Here is a 17,085-nt window from a genome sequence, read left to right as displayed (position 1 = left end):
ATCAGCTAAGACTGATCTTGGCTATCAGAGGTAGGAGCTCCAATTTCTCTCATCAGAAGAAACATGGGGAGACAAAGGGCCAATGAATCCGGTGATGCCATGGCCTTTAATGTGATAGCATTTCAGCTGAAGGCAGTTCTTTATCTGGGTTGCAAAGTCCTCCTTTCCGTGACTTGCAAAGCTGGTTTATTGTTGAGCATCCGTGTGGATGTAATGTGAGCTCACACAATGCGTGTCTCAGACCAGGACTGAATGAGCATGAGGAAATCGTTAATTGCACAGTTGTTTTCCACAATCTAGGTGCTGCATTGAAGGGCCATGTGCAGTGTTCTGCTTTTTATCTGGTTAGTTCAGATGTATCGTAAGCACTTGATACTTGATTTTCAGTTTCAAAGCACAAGATCCTATTTTCAAAATCCTCTGCTGTGCTGTTCTGCAGTTATGGCTCATTATTCTAACTTAAAAAGTTGTACGTTGTTGAAGGACTCTGATAAAAGGTTAGGTTTGTTGATTAGGAAAAAGCCATCGAAATTTGTTTGTGGAAGGAAGGGAAAATGATTTCTACATGTCTGATAATGGAAAACACTATGGTCATTTATTTTAGCTTCTGTAATTGAATTTCAAAGCCTTCAAGTTTAAGTGTGTGTATACATCCAATTCAGAAACTTTCTGTAATTCTCTCATCCACTCATGATCAATTTTAGTGATTGCAGAGATTTGTCTTTACGGAAGTTGATTCCCAGACTGTAGTTGAAGGGCTATCTCTAAACTAGTAACAGTATTGATAAAAAGCAAACACAGATCATGCTGCTAATTGCTGCTGACAGTGCCTGCCAAACAGAACTGTTCTGTAATACAGACTGAACATCATTTCTTTCTTCCCGGCAGTTTGGGTAGACTTCTTGAATTTGTAATTCTTCATTTTTCTTTTTAACCTCATCCTAAATTGGACAGTCAACATAACCTTTTATACTCAGCTGAAGTGTACATCTGGCTTTGGCAAGTAAAGCAACGTAGCACCAGTGCCATAGTGAGGAAAGGCAAAGCATGCTTGGGGCCTGATCTTGCAAAGACTTGTGTGTTGCTTTACAACTTGATGTCCTGCAGAGAAGAATTACAGAGAGTTCTAATAGCAGGAACTTATCAGTGAAGGCACCTACTGAAAAAAATGGTACATATTTCCAAAGGCCTGAACAGACCCATAGCTCACAAACAGGTGGTTGGAGCGTGCATGTTTGCGTCGAAATTTGGGAACCTGCTGGAAATGTTGTCCTTCAATTTGGTAGAATGTTTTTCCACTGATGATCTCCAAGTCGTTAGCCAGACATTGCCAGTCTCAACATTTCTAGTTTTTTTTTCTCTTTTAAAACAAACCAATTATCTATCCATGACAAGAATAGATACAGAAGGTGGTAATTTCTTGCACTCTTTAATTGCCTCCCAAAGAGGATAAAAACAGTTACTTAAAAAGACTGTGTCTTCATCTGCAGTCTTGAAATAGTCTTTTGAGGATAACTTGAAAGGACAGATGAAGATTCTTGGTTTGCTAAGGAGAGCCAGATCTAAATTAGCTACTGGCTTCAACAAACTTGCCTGTCATTAGGTATTCTCTCTGTCATCTGATATAGTGTAAATGGCATGGGAATTAACGAATGGGTTCAAAAAAAAAAAAAAAAAGAAATTTAGGTAGCTAGTATCTCTGAAGCTATTGAAAAGTTTTTGCAATATAAATGGATGGTTCAATGGCTAGGTAGCAAGCCTGGGAAGTTAACTGTTATGTAGGTGCCCTTTCATGCCTTTCAGTGTGACCTCAGGCCATAAATTGAGGATGTCTAGGAATTCAGACTTCAGCTCTTTCTTTGTGTTCCATTGTCAGTGATTTGACCTAGGAATTGATTTCATTAGGTTAGTTCTATAGTTAGGAGTTATCCCCATGCACTACCCATTGGAAGGATGAATGGAAAGTATAACTCAGCGCTGTTCAAGATGGGTTTGAGCACTTCATCCCACTCCACTAACACAAGAGGCCAAGAGGAGACATTCCTACTTAGGATTGTTTGATCAATGTTATTTCATTCATTTTCCCTATGGAAACCACAAGCCTGGCTGTGGTCAAAGGGTTTCAAATAAGATCCTATGAGCATCTATATTACAAAATGATAAGAAATTGATACTAGAGATAGTGTAGCATCTACTAGTCTTGTAATTAAAGCATATACACAAATTGCATATTGTTTCATTATTCTGCCTGTGAAGAACTCAAATTTCTCACCTGTCCACTCAGCCATAGGTCATCCCAAATGCTCTCAACCTCCTGATGTTTCCCCTATGAGAGCACAGTGTCTGAAATTAGGATAAACCTGTGCTGTGGTTGTTGTCTTGAAGGAACTGTCTGACAGCTGTGATAGTGTTATATGGAAATATCTCCAGTCAATAAAGCTCCTACAAGCACCCTATAATTACAGACTGTAATTGTGCAGGTTACAGTCTGCAAGTTATAGCAGAAAAATGGTTTTTTTTGTTATGCTGACACCAAACAGTCGCTTGTTTTAATTTCCTACTTGTGGTCCTTGTGTATACTGCAAGTGCATCCCTTTAAAAAATGTAATGCCCCAAATATTGTCAAAAAAAATCCATTTAATATTTTGAAGATTTTTTTCAGCTTAAAAATAGTTTTTGACCAAAACTAAAATACAATTTTGAGCCAGTTCTAATGAGAAGCCTCCAAAAAGTAGTCACTGGGTGTTGTTTCCTGCTGGATGCTTAGTAATGCCTCCTTTCTAATATTCTCTTGCATACAATGGGAAGGAAGAGTATTGTAAACCCTCTCCCGCAGATGGAATGCACACTGGCCAGAGAGTTCAGGGAAACAGCACAAAGTAGTCCAGTGAAAACATATTTTGCTGGTATAATTGCATTTCTGCAAGGAAATTTTCCAGTATAGAAATATCTTTAAAAAGGAACCACCTCACCTAGCCAACATTGTTAAGGCAACATCCTGCAGCTGCCAGTCATACTGATTGGATTTTTAACATGAATAGAATGTCCACTTAAGAATTGTGCTGTAGGTCCTGCAGCCTCACTCATGTATGTCACTCAGCGTAGGTAATTTGTGCTCCTCATTAAGAGAAGTCCCATGCTGTTTCATTACTGTTGTATTTATCACGTTTATCACCTGCTGTGGTTGGATTTATTTGGTTTTCCATCTTTTTCTATGCAAGGTGCATGCAGTTTCCTTAAGAAAAAGGACCAGCAGAGACCACACAATCAGGAACTGCTGACTGGCAAACTGGCCTGTTGGGTGAATTTATTGCACTAAATGCTGTGTTTCCTAAGGAACTCGTCGGTTATATTTTCTTGCTGTTAAGGAGCATTCAGTAGAACCTTTGTGCTTTCATCTTTTTTCTCTCCTGATGTACCTGACTGACATGCGAACGGCAAGGCAGCCAGATTTGGGGAATTATACTGAAATGCAAAAACGCAATGAACGTTTTCTACTTTCAGCCTTCACACAGAAACATTTCGGTGTAATTACTGTGTCAAATTGTATGGATAAGTAGTGTTCAGTCAGTGTACAAAATGGAGCATATGCCTTCTTGGGAATATTTGGGTTTTTCTCTCTTCTTGATTTAGTGCTTTTTTGGTTAACCTATATGTTATATGAAATACTACTGAATGTTTTGAAGCATGGCAAGCTTTACTCAACACTTGTCAAAACAAAGCGATTTCCATTTTATTATTCTTGCTGTAACAACGAGCAGAAAGCATGTTTTGAGAACGAAATTGTATAAAATGCGAGTTATTTGTTCCTTGTCAAGCAAGGCATTGAAGAACAACCCTTGCTTTGCTGGGTGCCCTGCTAATGGCTCCAGGGGGGAACTGAGCTTTGGGAAGCTCAGAGTACCTGCACAGAAATCACAGCCCCTTCAAATATTTAGTGATGGCGTTTTGAGGATCAGCTGGATGTGTTCCCTTGTATATGAACTCTTCGTATGTGATCTCATGGCTGTTTTCTCCCTGCAGAAGGTGCTTTCTGTTGAATTCAGATCCTTGGGAGGTTGGGTTATTTTATCTTTTTTTTCCCCCAAAAGTGGCTCCAGTGAAGATGTGCTTGTTAAAGATTGCAGGTATAAGAGTACACAGCTTGCAGATAACAAGTAAGGAGGAGCTCTACTCAGTTTTCTCTATGGAAGTTATTTCATTTGTTGAAATTAGATAATGTTATTCACAGCACCTGCATTTCAGTATCGTGAGCCTAAGGTGTTGCTTTGAAAATAATGATTCGGCTCCTAAAATGGATTGAAAGCATCCTTTGGTCAGTGTGGCCAAGATCAATCCGGCCTGGGGGTGACTGTTCCTAACTCAACAGGAGGATGGCACAGCCATGGCTCTACATGGGGTCTGCGTGCATCAACTGTTGGGTTGTCCTGAATTGAGCTCTTACTTGCTGCATCTCCATCTAGTTCTCAGTACATGAGGATCCCCAGTAAGCACTGATATTAAATGCTAAGATCTTTTTCTAAGGAAAATCCAGAAGGCCTATGTGTATGAGTTTTCTTTGCATCAACCTTGAAATTCAACTTAATTTTGCTCATCATTTGTAGTCTGTACTTGCATTTCTGCTGATAAAATAGACTGTGTAAATGTCAGCTTTGGGATGGCTTAATTTACAGAGCTGCAACTGAAAAGGCTAACACGGCATCTCATTTTTACTCCAAATATGCCCGATTTTGGGAAGGCTGCAGATTAAATCTCTAGTTCATCAAATCATGTAAGGCTTGTACATTACTTTCCAAGCTGAATGTGTGCCAGGCTGCTCAGGGGCTGGCAGTAACAAACTCAAGTGAAGTATGGCAATCAAGGGACCATGCTAATTTCTGTCACTTCACACGGCTGGCGTTGGGCTAGTATGGCCTCCACAGAAGTCATACAAAAGGGGCAAAGGTCTGGAACTGACCTTGGTGAGCTTTGTGTTTGGGTTGGAACTCACTGATCTTGAAGTTCTCTTCCAACCAAAGCCATTTTATGATTGCTCTTGGGTTTTTTTTTTTCACTCTGGACATCCAGTAGGACAGCGGAGCTGAAGACTGAGGACTGAAGGATGAAAACAGAGAAAAGGTTACTGATAAAGAAGAAAAGAATTACTGCTGCTATGGAATGGGGCAGTTTCTGGGGTACTCTGCAACTGAGAGGAGATTTTAAAGGATCTAAACTGTGGCTGTAAATACTTGCATGGGAGTGTGGGTACAATACAAGTCCCTAAGTTTTTTCTTCATTCTTATGTGAACCTACTTAATGAACTGACCAGCGGCTCAGTACATGCTCTGAGATCATGGGTTCTTTTTCAATGAGTGGAATGCATTTCTTCATATCACTGCGAGTGGCTGGGATTTTCATTTCTTGGGCTTCTATCTGAGCAGGGAGCTGTAAGCAACGGGAAGATGCTTGTGCTCAGTGAGCAGTGCCAGCGTTTACTGCCTGCCAGCCTTGGTTTCCTGTGCTGTGTGTCCCTGGCGGTGAGAGCAGGACAGAAGAGGGAGCTCGCAGTGCGCAGGCAGCAGGGCTTGCATTGCAGCTGGCTGCGGCAGAACTCTGCTTCGCTTTTAGATTATGACGGAAAATCTGTTTCCAGTCTGTCCCCGTTATTGCTTAAAGCCACTCGTGACCTGGGTTTGAACTGGTGTCCTAGAGGGTAAAAGGCTCCGTATCTCCTTGCCAATCCCCAGAAGCATGCAGTTGCTCCCAACGCAGGTTTGAAACAAATCCCGACCTGAAGTCATCAGCCTTAGGTTTTGGTTACTCTGACAAGAGATGGCAATTTAAAGATTTTTGCTTTCCTTCCTGCTCTTCCATTGCCCAATGCATCCTCTTCTTCCTTCAGCCATACAAATCCAGCTAAATCTTCTGAAAGGAGATTACGAACCGGTAGATTTTAAGCAGTGTGGAGCCACAGGAGAAGAAAACAAGGTGGATGTTCACATTCTGAGCCTTTCTTCCTCACATTGCACAATAGGCAGAAACATCCTGAGCTTGTTCTGCGTCTTCCAAGGAAGGTTCAAAATACAGTCGATCACAAGCAGGGTGTTTGCTGGTTCTTGACTCTAAAGAGTGCCCAACATTTATACCACTGTTGCATCAGGCGCTCACTGCTGTATTCTTCTGGTGCTTACAGCTGTATTGTGTATTCAGTTTTGTTACATGTGTTGACTACAGTGGGCTTTGTATCGGAGAAGACACTTAGATTCACACCCTCTCTGTATTCCTAGGGTGAACAGCTATAGGGTAAGTAAGCAGCAAGCCATGATCTAACTTGGAAATTGCTGCTGAAGTATTTTGAAGCAGACTTTTTCTGTTGGTTTGGTGTTACTGGGCTTCAACGGGAGCTGTGCACAGGCGATGAGTGCAGAACGTGGCTGTGGTGCCTGGTGGGGGCTGCCATCTGGTTCTGGCTGGCCAACAAAACACTGACAATTGATGCAAGTGCTCATGTCTGCTATCGGTTTGTTTTCCAGAACCGCATCAGTTTCATCTGCACCTTTCCTGCTGCGTGTTCTCCAAATGCTCTTTGGTGACCTCTGAAGAGCAAGCATTCTTTGAACCAGTATTTACACCAATATAGCCCCTTTGTTCTTTGTTTTCCTATATGCTACTTCTGTAAAAATCACAGGAAAAAAAAAAAAGTGGTCATGTAGAAAAAATGGTCATGTCAACTTGCAGAAGTTTCTTTTCTTGTACTCAGATTGGACATCACAATGTGTGCAAAGACTCCATGTCATTGTCCTGTTGATTTTATGTTGTTTGCAATAAGTAAAGCTGTAGTTCAGGAGATTCAGAAGGAGGTACTCATCTGTCATAAACTCTTCATTTTATCTTATTTTTGGGCACCTCAGTTTGGAACAACTTACAACAGACTGATTTTAAAACTGTGCTGTTCTTTCTGTAAGTGGTATCTATAAATGCATGTCTGGAACTGGTAAGTTGTCTCTATTCCCTCCAAAAAAGCTCTCTCCAGGTAAACTGGTATCCCAGCAGTGTGCTCTCTCCTTTCCAGCATGCTTTGCTGACCTGGGGGCCAGCATGAGGAGGCAACAAAATACTAGCAAGAACATCTTCAGCAGCCTCAGGTTCACAAACTGATGATTTCTTGCCTTATCTGCCCCATCCCTCTGCTAATAGGCAGCAGAACATATGGTGTTATCTGCTCCCCAGTGCCTATGTCCATAAATTTAGCTCCTGCAGTGCCTGTGGACTGGTTGCCATTAGCATGGCCACACCTTCAACCACCCAAGTCTCAAAAGGATGCATGGGAGGTTTGGCATGTTAGGTTAATTGCTCTGGCAAGACCCAGAGGGGAATCATCACTGTACCTGACATGAATTCAGTATGGGGAAAATTATTGAGCAAAACAGAAACTTTTTCTGTAGGTTTAAAAAAAAAAGAAAAAGAAAAATTCTCTCTTGGTACCAACAGAATTCACTACTGCATTGCTCGTGGGCTTTTTCTTTCCTTTCTCCTCAAATCCTTGGCTAGGCACTTACTGCCTCAGGAATCAGAGGATGGGGAAGCTCTGCTTGTATTCTCACCTGTTTCAAATCAATATAATGACCTTCACTGAAGCTATAATTACATTGGTATAAGTCAGGGATGCATCAAGCCTCCGAATATTTGATTTGTCCTCAAGCAGAGGTGAGGAGTCTGAATGTGTATTTTTTTTTTCTTACTGACCCTTCACAGCTCTAATTCAGTTTAAATCTACAGGGATCACTTTAAGATTACACTAATAAAGGAGGTAGGTTAATATCCCTTCTGTCCTTGGCTTTACTGCAGACAGTAGCAACAAGGGGCCTAATTAGTGTTTGGCTTTGCAGGTTATGGAGGTTGCTCCAAGAGAAACTGGACTGACACCACCAAACTCATTAGACTTGGGTCCTTGAACACTGTTTTTGTATTAAAGAGAAAAGAAACCTAGCAAGGGGTAAGTCCAGGGAGTGCAAAGTACAATCCTCATTAGAGTAATTAGTGCAAGTCATTATTTCCTAGAAACCTCAGATGGCCACATTTATTCTAAAGAGATGCCAAGGGTACAACTGAACTAGCTGCAACATCTGCCCGTGGGAGGGAGGCAGGGAGAGTGGTATTTGCTGCCCGTGTTTGCTTATATTTTCTGGCTTAGGTGATATGTGATCCTATTAAGCTCAGTATAGCTAATCCTCTTTCATGGTACTAATTTCTTACCATTATCTTTATTTGGCTGGTAATTTCCCTTATGGTATTCCTCTGCTGTCCTAATGTTAGCGAGTAGCTTCAAGCATCTCTTGAGCATCCTGCAGGAAAACTCCTGCCTGGCCCGTATCAGTGTCCTTGGAAGGAAAAGGAATCACTGGTAGAACGCAGAAAGTATATCCTAATAAAGCCTTTTGCTGTTAATGGCATCTCTTATGAGCTACAGTATCTTCTGTGTTTGCTTATGAAATTCATCTTGTACTTTTGTGCTGAAGCTGAGTTCTGTACCCTCAGTGAATGTTAACGAGCAGCTTTGCTGGCAAACCTCTTACCTTGAATGGCTAAAGGAGAAAAGGAGATGCTGGAGTAGAGAAGTAAGGAGATCTGCCAGCACGGATGGGATGTGTTCCCAGTCTTCGGATTGCAATTCAAGGTGTGTGTGTGTGTGTGTGTGTGTCAGGTCATCCTTTGCAGCACCTCTGCTCTTTCAGACCGTGAGCACTGTGGGCTGGTGTGTAACCTTGTCTGAGGCCAAACCTCCATGTGGGCAGACCCTCCTTGTGTCCTGGGCACTGCTAACAAGTGCTAATTAACTAATTTATTTATAATAAAGGATCCTTACTGTATTTTCATTGGAGATACAGCAGCCCCTTTTTAGCCAGTATTTGCCATTCTGTCAATCTAAAGATGATTTATGGCTGGGGAGCACGGCCAGGCACAGCTGCTAGGCTCTGAGCTGCTCCACAAAGCCTTGCAGATTGTATTTCTTTCCTCAAGACTTTTAAGCATCCTTTAGGAAGGGCATGAGATGGATTAAATTTCTGTAGTATGAATGTAGGAGTAACTTTATGAAACTGGATCTAACTTTTTGCTTGAAGCTTTCTCATTAAATTTTCTGGCCTCAGTGTTACTATGTATGTCCGTGTATTTAGTGGGCCTGTACTGAGCCTGGCTGAGCCAAGGATGTTGCAGTTCACTCTTCAGATCCTTGTAGAGCTCTGAATTTAAACATGTCCAACAAGCAAAAGGATTCACTTTTTTCATTTATAAAGCAGAGAAAGTCTACGCAATGAGTTTGGTATTATGCGGGGGAGTCTGCAACTGAACTTGGACATCTCAGGTTTTACCTTCATGGTGTTCTCTGCAGAAACTCCTGGCCAATGTACAGCCACGTGGCTGAAATAGCTTTCACGTTAAGCAGCTTGGTTGTTTTGAGTCATCTTTTTCTGATTTCCAAAAGAAGTGAACAAAAATGTCTGGATCTCTGCTTTACTGAACACCTCATCCTTGGGAATAATGCATCTTTCCCAAAGGATGAGGCAATAGATGACCCCCATAGGTCCAAAGCATTTAGGTAAGGGGAACAGTGCCCCTAGAAATGAAATGAAATGCTTTACCAAACTAAACGGGCACCAGGGAATTGTTTATTGTATTATTTACAGCAAATAAATTGTATTCTTCCTAGCATACAATTGTTATGTGTCTTAGATGTATAGCTCTTAAAATGGAATCTTTTGTTCTTAAGATGAAGGCATGCTTAAATGTTTTATCTAAAATATTTATAACTTCTACGTCTGTTCAGAAGGAGCTGTTGTCTGACAGATTTAAAAAAAAATACATAAAATAATTGTACCTTCCTTTGGCTGCTTATAATAGATGGTCTGCTCGTGTTCCTTTTTCTTCTAAGAGATGCTGTTTTCAGGCCAGCAACTTCTGGCTACACAAAATCAGGATTATCACAGCAAGGCGAGAGCCAAAGGTTGTCTTCAAACAGATCGTTTTTTCAGGGAAAGATTATTGAAATGTACTTTTCCCTTGAAGCTCCAGAGCGGAATGGCAGACTAGCACAAAGGGTTTTTTTTATTATTATTTTCTCCTTTGGGATAAGTCTTTTTATTGTTATCTTTTGTCTTGGAAAGAAGACAACAGCACCACCTCACTTGGTAGAGTCAGCTGGTAATTTTTACCAAAGGCAAATTGAGAAGTTGGTTTTTTCCATCTTCTGGGTTGCTAACACGTCCCTTACTCCTTCCTTATGGTAGAAAGTTGGCACATCCTTCACATCCTGATCTACGCATTGAGCTCCTCAATGCAAAAGACTTATAAAATTTCTTACTTAAAACGTTAATCTTTAATTAAAGCCAACTGTTATTTTTCCCCTTAAATTTAAAAAAAAATAATTCTTATTGAGTTTTTTAATCTTGTGATCGTTCCATAGTGTTACTCTTTATCAATGCAAAATATTTCTTGTTTTGTTTATCTGGAGACCGTGCAGCACCCAGCACAGAGGTAACAATGCTCACTGCAAATAATGGATAATGCCATCAGCAGAGGGAGAAACAAATGACCGAAGCAATGTTTGGGATAATTACTGTTTTTAAACCTAATTTGTCAAACAGGACTTTCCTATGTGTTACCCTCTTAAAACCTTCCTTTGTTATGGAGAAAAACAGATGCTGTAGATGCGGTATGATTGCATTCGGAAAAGATCTAAGTGCTGTGTTTTGACCTGGAGATAAAATGTGTCAAATGAGACCTTTCAGCATCAAGATGCCATGTGGTTTTAATGAAATCTGACAGGTACATATGAATAGTTAACCTGCTTTTCATTTTTCAGAGCTTATTAAAATCATTAAAATACAGTGATAATTATGATCCTTTCTGACTGGTGTATTTATATCAAGCCCAGGGTTGTCAGTATACCTAAAGAAGGATTGTGTTGTGCTGCTGTTGCAGAAGGTTAGTGGTGCTTATAAATAAGATCTGAATTTGAAATTGGAGGTTTGTGATTTTGGTTGGCTCTTTGTTGTGTAGGATCTGATTTGCAGCTCTCAACAAGGTTAGCTTCTTGTTAAATGTTTTGGGTTTTTTTTTTTTCCAATTTGAATTAGAGATATGAGGTGGTCACCTTGTATTCAGGGCTGTGCTTGGGTTGGAAGGGACTTCAAAGATCACCTCATTCCTCTGTCATGTGGGCCATACTGAAGAGTGTGGTTGTCCCTCAATCTTCAGTGCTCTGAAAGAAAGGTGATGGGTTCAAATAGAACCTCAGCAAAGATCTGGTCTTTTAAATTGGCACTTACGCTCCTTGAGGTGATATTGGTGTTCTTATCCTTTTTATTCCACCGGTGGGGAACTCTGTGTTTTCTCTGCAGAGCTCTAACGAAAGAAGTGAGATTCCCGATAAGGAGAGCTCAAACTTCAGATTCAATTTGTAGGTATTTGTGTTGGTTCAGAAATGCTGGTATCAGCATGGTGGTGAATCTGGATTTGCTGCTGGTAGTTGGCTCTGGCTGAAACTGATCCAAAACGAAGCAACACTTCCACACTGATAAAATGACTTCAGGCTTAGTCCTTAAGGCATTTGTCTACTCAGCTCATATAGATCATAGAAATGAGCATAACTGAGCTAATTTCTGTAGGCTGAAAATACACAGACTTCAGTGGAAATCACTAGAAAGATTCCAATTATCTTCATAGTCGACCTCAAAAGAATGCTTTTGTCCCTGAATTCTATCTGATCCTGTGCTTGCCAGCCAGGGAGTCTGGTGTCAGGGAATTTAACTTGCGAATCTGTGTCTTCAAGGCGTTCCTTTACATGAAGAGCCCTGACTGGCTCTATTTCATGATTTTTAGGCATTGGCAAAATAATCAGTATAATTCTTCCTCAGCACAGATTATGCTGTAAAAGCAAGAAAACAAGCATCATTGATTTGCTTTTGTAAAAAAGATGACAAGTTTGTAATGATCACTATTTTTAGAGGTGAAAGAAATGCACTTCTCACTTCTTTGACATTATGTCAATATCTTTCTCCAGCTGTTCTGAACACCTTGATAGCTTTGTTTCTTAAAATCTCTTCTGGAGAAAGATAAGAGAAAAGCTATACCTGCTGTTAAAGCAATGCCACATCTCTGTTCTAAACTTTTCTGTTTGATTGAGGGGGAAAAAAAAATAGCAGTATAACATCCTCCTATGAAACCCACCCAGTTCAAGATTGTCCTTCACTGTGGATAGCCTGGCTGATCCTTTGTGGTAAATATATTAGCTTCTCAGAGGTTGGGCAGTAGGCAGTGTAATTTGTTTTAGGTTGCTGGGTGGGTAACTTGAGTATCATTGCCTCACCAGAATTTTTGTAATACTCTTGAAAAGTAGAAATTACATTTTCTACTAAGCACTGAGACATGAAGAGGTTGATCTGACTCGGTCACAGCCAAGTCCATGCCATATAAGTGAACTACAAAGTCTGAGAAAAAATAACAGGCTCCTGAAAGACATGAAATGATCTCTATATAGGTGGTGCTTAACCGTTGAGGACCGTGTCTGAGAAAGAGATGACTTGCAGAATATGACAAAGACCTGTAAATCATGAATATTGTGGAGAAACTGAATAGAGAACTAGTGTATAGTCTCCCTTATCATAAAAGTAATAGGGGTCCCCAAATGAAAGTTGTTTGGAACAATTGAAAGGGCATTTTTTTCCACCTTGCATGATTTAACTGTGGATTTCTCTGCCACAGTATATTGAGAGTACCAAACTTCTACATATTTTGATGTCTAAAGTCATCACATACTTCAATTTTTGGGTACAGGAAAAGCTTATATATACTTTTTTTTATATTTTGGAGATAGGATTGAATTTTCATAGAATCCTTAGAGTTGGAAGGGACCTTTAGAGGTCATCTAGTCCAACTCCCCTGCAATGAACAGGTGCGTGCAGTTAAATCAGGTTGCCCAAGGCCTGGTCCAGCCTCACCTTGAAAATCTCCAGGAATGGGTCATCTACCACATCTGTGCAACCTGTGCCACTGCCTCACCACCCTCAGTGTAAAAGACTTCTTCCTTTTATCCAACTTAAATTGGTTCTCTTTAAGCTTGAAACCATTTTTCCTTGTCCTAGTACAACAGACCCTGCAAAAGAGTCTGCCCCCTTCTTTCCTGTAGTCCCACTTTAAATACTGAAAGGCTGCTGTCAGGTTTCCCTGTAGCCGCCTTTTCTCTAGGCTGAACAGCCCCAGCTCTGTTGGTCTGTCCTCGTAGGAGAGAACATCCATTGCATCATTTTTTGTGGCCCTCCTCTGGATGTACTCCAACAGGTCCTCCTGTACTGAGGACTCAACATCTGGATGCAGTACTCCAGGTGAGGTCTCACCAGTGCAGAGCAGAGGGGCAGATCCCCTCCCTCACCCTGCTGGCCGTGATTCTTTTGACACAGCCCAGGATATGATTGACTTTCTGGGCTGTGAGGGCACATTGCTGGCTCATGTCAAGCTTCCCATCCACCAGCACTCCCAGGTCTTTCTTGGCAGGGCTGTGCTCAATCCTTTCATCCTGCAGTTTGTACTGGTAGTGGATGTTGCCTCGAGTCAGGTGCACTTGAATTTGTTGAACCTCATGAGGTTCCCCTGGGCACACTGCTCAAGCCTGTCTAGGTCCCTCTAGATGGCATCCTGTCCCTCTGGTGTGTTGACTGCGCCCCACACTTGGTATCGTCTGCAAACATGCTGAGGGTGCACTTGACCCAACTGTTGAAGTCACTGATGAAGATGTCAAAGGGTCCCAGCATTGATCCATGAGGGACACCACATGTCTCTGATCTTCATCCAGACATGGAGCCATTGACCTCCACTCTCTGGACCTGATTTTGCAGCCAGTTCTTTGTCCATTGACAAGTCCACTAATCAAATCTGGATCTTTCCAATTTGGAGAAAAGGATGTTGTTGGGTACCATGTCAAAGGCCTTGCTGAAGTCCAGGTAGATGACATCAGTGGCTCTTCCCTTGTCCATTGGTGCAGTTACACCATCATAAAAGGCCACTATGTTGGTCAAGCAGGATTTGTCTTTGGTGAAGCCGTGCTGGTTCTCCCGTATCACCTCCTTGTCTTCCATGTGCGTTATGGATCCTAATCCATGATCTTTCCTGGCACAGGGGTGAGACTAACAGGTCTCATTTTGCATGTTGGAAAACAGCCATACTAAAAAAAGATTTCCAGCAAGTACACAGGGCAGTAAGAATGGGAGAGACTTAATAGGAGCCTCACATAAAGGAACCAAACACAATGTCCTGCTGAATACAGTACTGAAACTTCTTTCATTAACAGTGCACGCACTGAAATGGTTATTTATCTTCTGAAGAGTTTAACAGTAAGAAACGTGAAGCTGTCGAAGAGCATTTTATTTTTACCAGAATGAAATCAGGTCCCACCGAGCACTTGTTTACCCTCAGGCTTAATGGACAGGAGTGTGAAAAAGTAGCTCTTCAGAAATAACCACTCACATGCATTAAGAACAGTATAAAGCCGAAACGATGTTTCATACATCAGCTGTTCTACAAGATTTTGTTTGCTGCAGGGATGCTGAGATGAAAACGGTTAGGGACTAATGCAAACGGAACAAGAAGAGCTCTACAAGGAGAATAACCTCGTTACACTGAAGGTGTTCAAACTATTAAGAAATTTGTACCAGTGTGATAGAATGCATAAATTAGAAGTCTGCTGTAAACTTCATTCCTGACTCAGTCACTGAGTCACTGGGTGAGCTTGAGAGTCCTCATACCTTCTATTTTGATGTCTTTTTCTGCAAATTGAGGTCATTGCTTCCATTAGGAAAGTAACAGGTGTTGCCTAACCTTTGTTAGCTGGTGATTAGAACTGACCAGGCACAGGAACAGCCATGGTTAAAAGTGCAGGCTGCTTGGAAATAACTCTGCCCTTTTTAGGCATGCAAAATTAGAAGTATCAGCAAGCATGTTCAGTACTGAAGATGAATCTGGTCTTTTTGGATGTAAGTGTGATTGTGATGGACCAATCCCTAACTCTGCCAGAACTGGAGAAAACTCATCTTCTGAGCATAAGCAACCTTCAGCTTCACCATCCACCACCGAGGAAATGACCTATTGAAGTGTCTCCATTAAGGCAGTTTTCAGACTGAGGTCATCTGGCTTTGCAAAGCCTCAGCTCCTTGTATTTTCATATTCACTAATGCAGATGAGCAAATCACTGCTTCCTTTCCTTGCTAGCAGAACAGATGCAGGATATATTACTTCACCTAAACTTGAAAAGAGCTCCTCGTTGGTTGCTGCAAAACACTGTGAGGCATTGCTTTGGTGAACTCAGCCCAATTTTGGTTTTTGAACTGGTTGACAACCTGAAGCAATTCAATACCGTAAATTATGTGCAATTTTTTATTTTATTTTATTTTATTTGTAATTATAAAATAACTGTGTGTGCCAAAAACGATTTGTATGGTGCTGGTTGGAATTTTCATATGTATCAGGCACATAAATGCTGGTGCCACTGTTAGGATTAGTTCATCTGTAGCCCTTTTTATTAGGTACAGTAATGGTTCCCATGATGTGCTCCTGTTTCTCAGTGTATGTGCTGCTCACCAATGCAGACTCGCCTGTTTGTTTGGTGGGTCTGTTTCTGGTCTGCCACTCACAATTGCCCTGTCAATGGATTTACTCTGCATACACATTTATGGAAGTGAACTCTGGACTGGATTCACTACAATAATTGCTGCTGAAAATGCTGGAGGTGATCTATTAGTTCCTTTTATCCCAACTGCAGAGGACACAAACCCTTCTTGTCCTTTGCTTTCTTTCTTTCTGCATTCTGCAATAAAGTTCTGTGAATTTGGGGAATTTAGTTGAAATTCAGGCATTTGTTTTGTGTTCATGTCACACGTTGTTTCTGCCACAGTTGCTCTCCTTCCCCCCCTCAGTGAGTAGCCAACTAAATAAAAGGGGTTTGTGTGAGATTTGGCTCGGCGTTCCCTGCTCTGTCCGAGTGCCAAACATCTTAAAGCTGCAGAAACCCGGGGATGAGCCAGGAGCGGTAGCTGCTCTGCTTCCACAACTTCATCATCTCTCCTTTTTCTTTACTTTTTTACTTTCTTGCTTTTAAGTCCTAGCGATTCCACTGCTGGGAGTGAAGAGGATCCTATCAGCACAGGGCTTTGCGCATCCAGCCGTGGATTAGGCAGCGTTGCCCTGGTTGGCTGCAGTGCTGCAGTGCGTAGGCAGGATGGTGGAAAAGCAGCTGTTCACTGGGATTCAGCTGGAAACTGAAGGCTGTGCTGATTAAGTTTAGATGCAGGAGTAATTTGCGTGCTTGCACCTTCCACCAACCTCTGTTCCTGTGATTCTTTCTCGTACATGTTGACAACACCTGTAACAGATGGGCCTTGCTTTACGCAGTCTGAGAAAGTGTTGTTAGAGTGTAATGATAATCATGAAATTGTTTGAGTCAGGAGAAGCCTTTAAAGGCCATTGAGTCCAACTCCCCTGCAGTGAACAGAGACACCTACAGCTCAACCAGGTGCTCAGAGCCTGGTCTAGCCTGACCTTGAATGTCTCTAAGGATGGGGCATCCACCATCTCTCTGGGCAACCTGTGCCAGTGCCACCAGCCATGTGAAGGAGAGCCTAAACTGATGTTCAGGTCTCTTGCTACTGAAAGGAACTGCCCTTTGCTGTTCAAGAATGTAAATAGAAATAGGCTCAAACTGAAGTTTTTCAAGATGCCAAAAATGCACTGCTGTCTCCTTATGGGGAGCCAACCCGCTTCAGCAAGCAGTCATGAAGAGTTCTTTCTGTAAAACATAATTCATCCTGCAATTCTTTTTAAAGGACAGACTCCTCTCTTCTTCTTTTCTTTAATAACTACATTTGGCTTTGCAAGGAGAGGGGCCTTGTGGCAATGGAAAAAGATACAGGAAAGCTGGCAGCGGTTTCTGGCTTTCCTACAGAGATTGTTGCCTTGGGCAAGTCAATTGGTGCTTGTGCTTTTTGGTATATACATATATATATAAAGCACAAACACAGCCTTCATGATGCCCAGTACTGGCTTGGGATTTTTCATAAC

This window comes from Gallus gallus, chromosome 22 (assembly GCF_016699485.2).
Source record: "Gallus gallus isolate bGalGal1 chromosome 22, bGalGal1.mat.broiler.GRCg7b, whole genome shotgun sequence".
Taxonomy (NCBI): Eukaryota; Metazoa; Chordata; class Aves; order Galliformes; family Phasianidae; genus Gallus; species Gallus gallus.
This window is presented reverse-complemented; position numbering follows the sequence as displayed.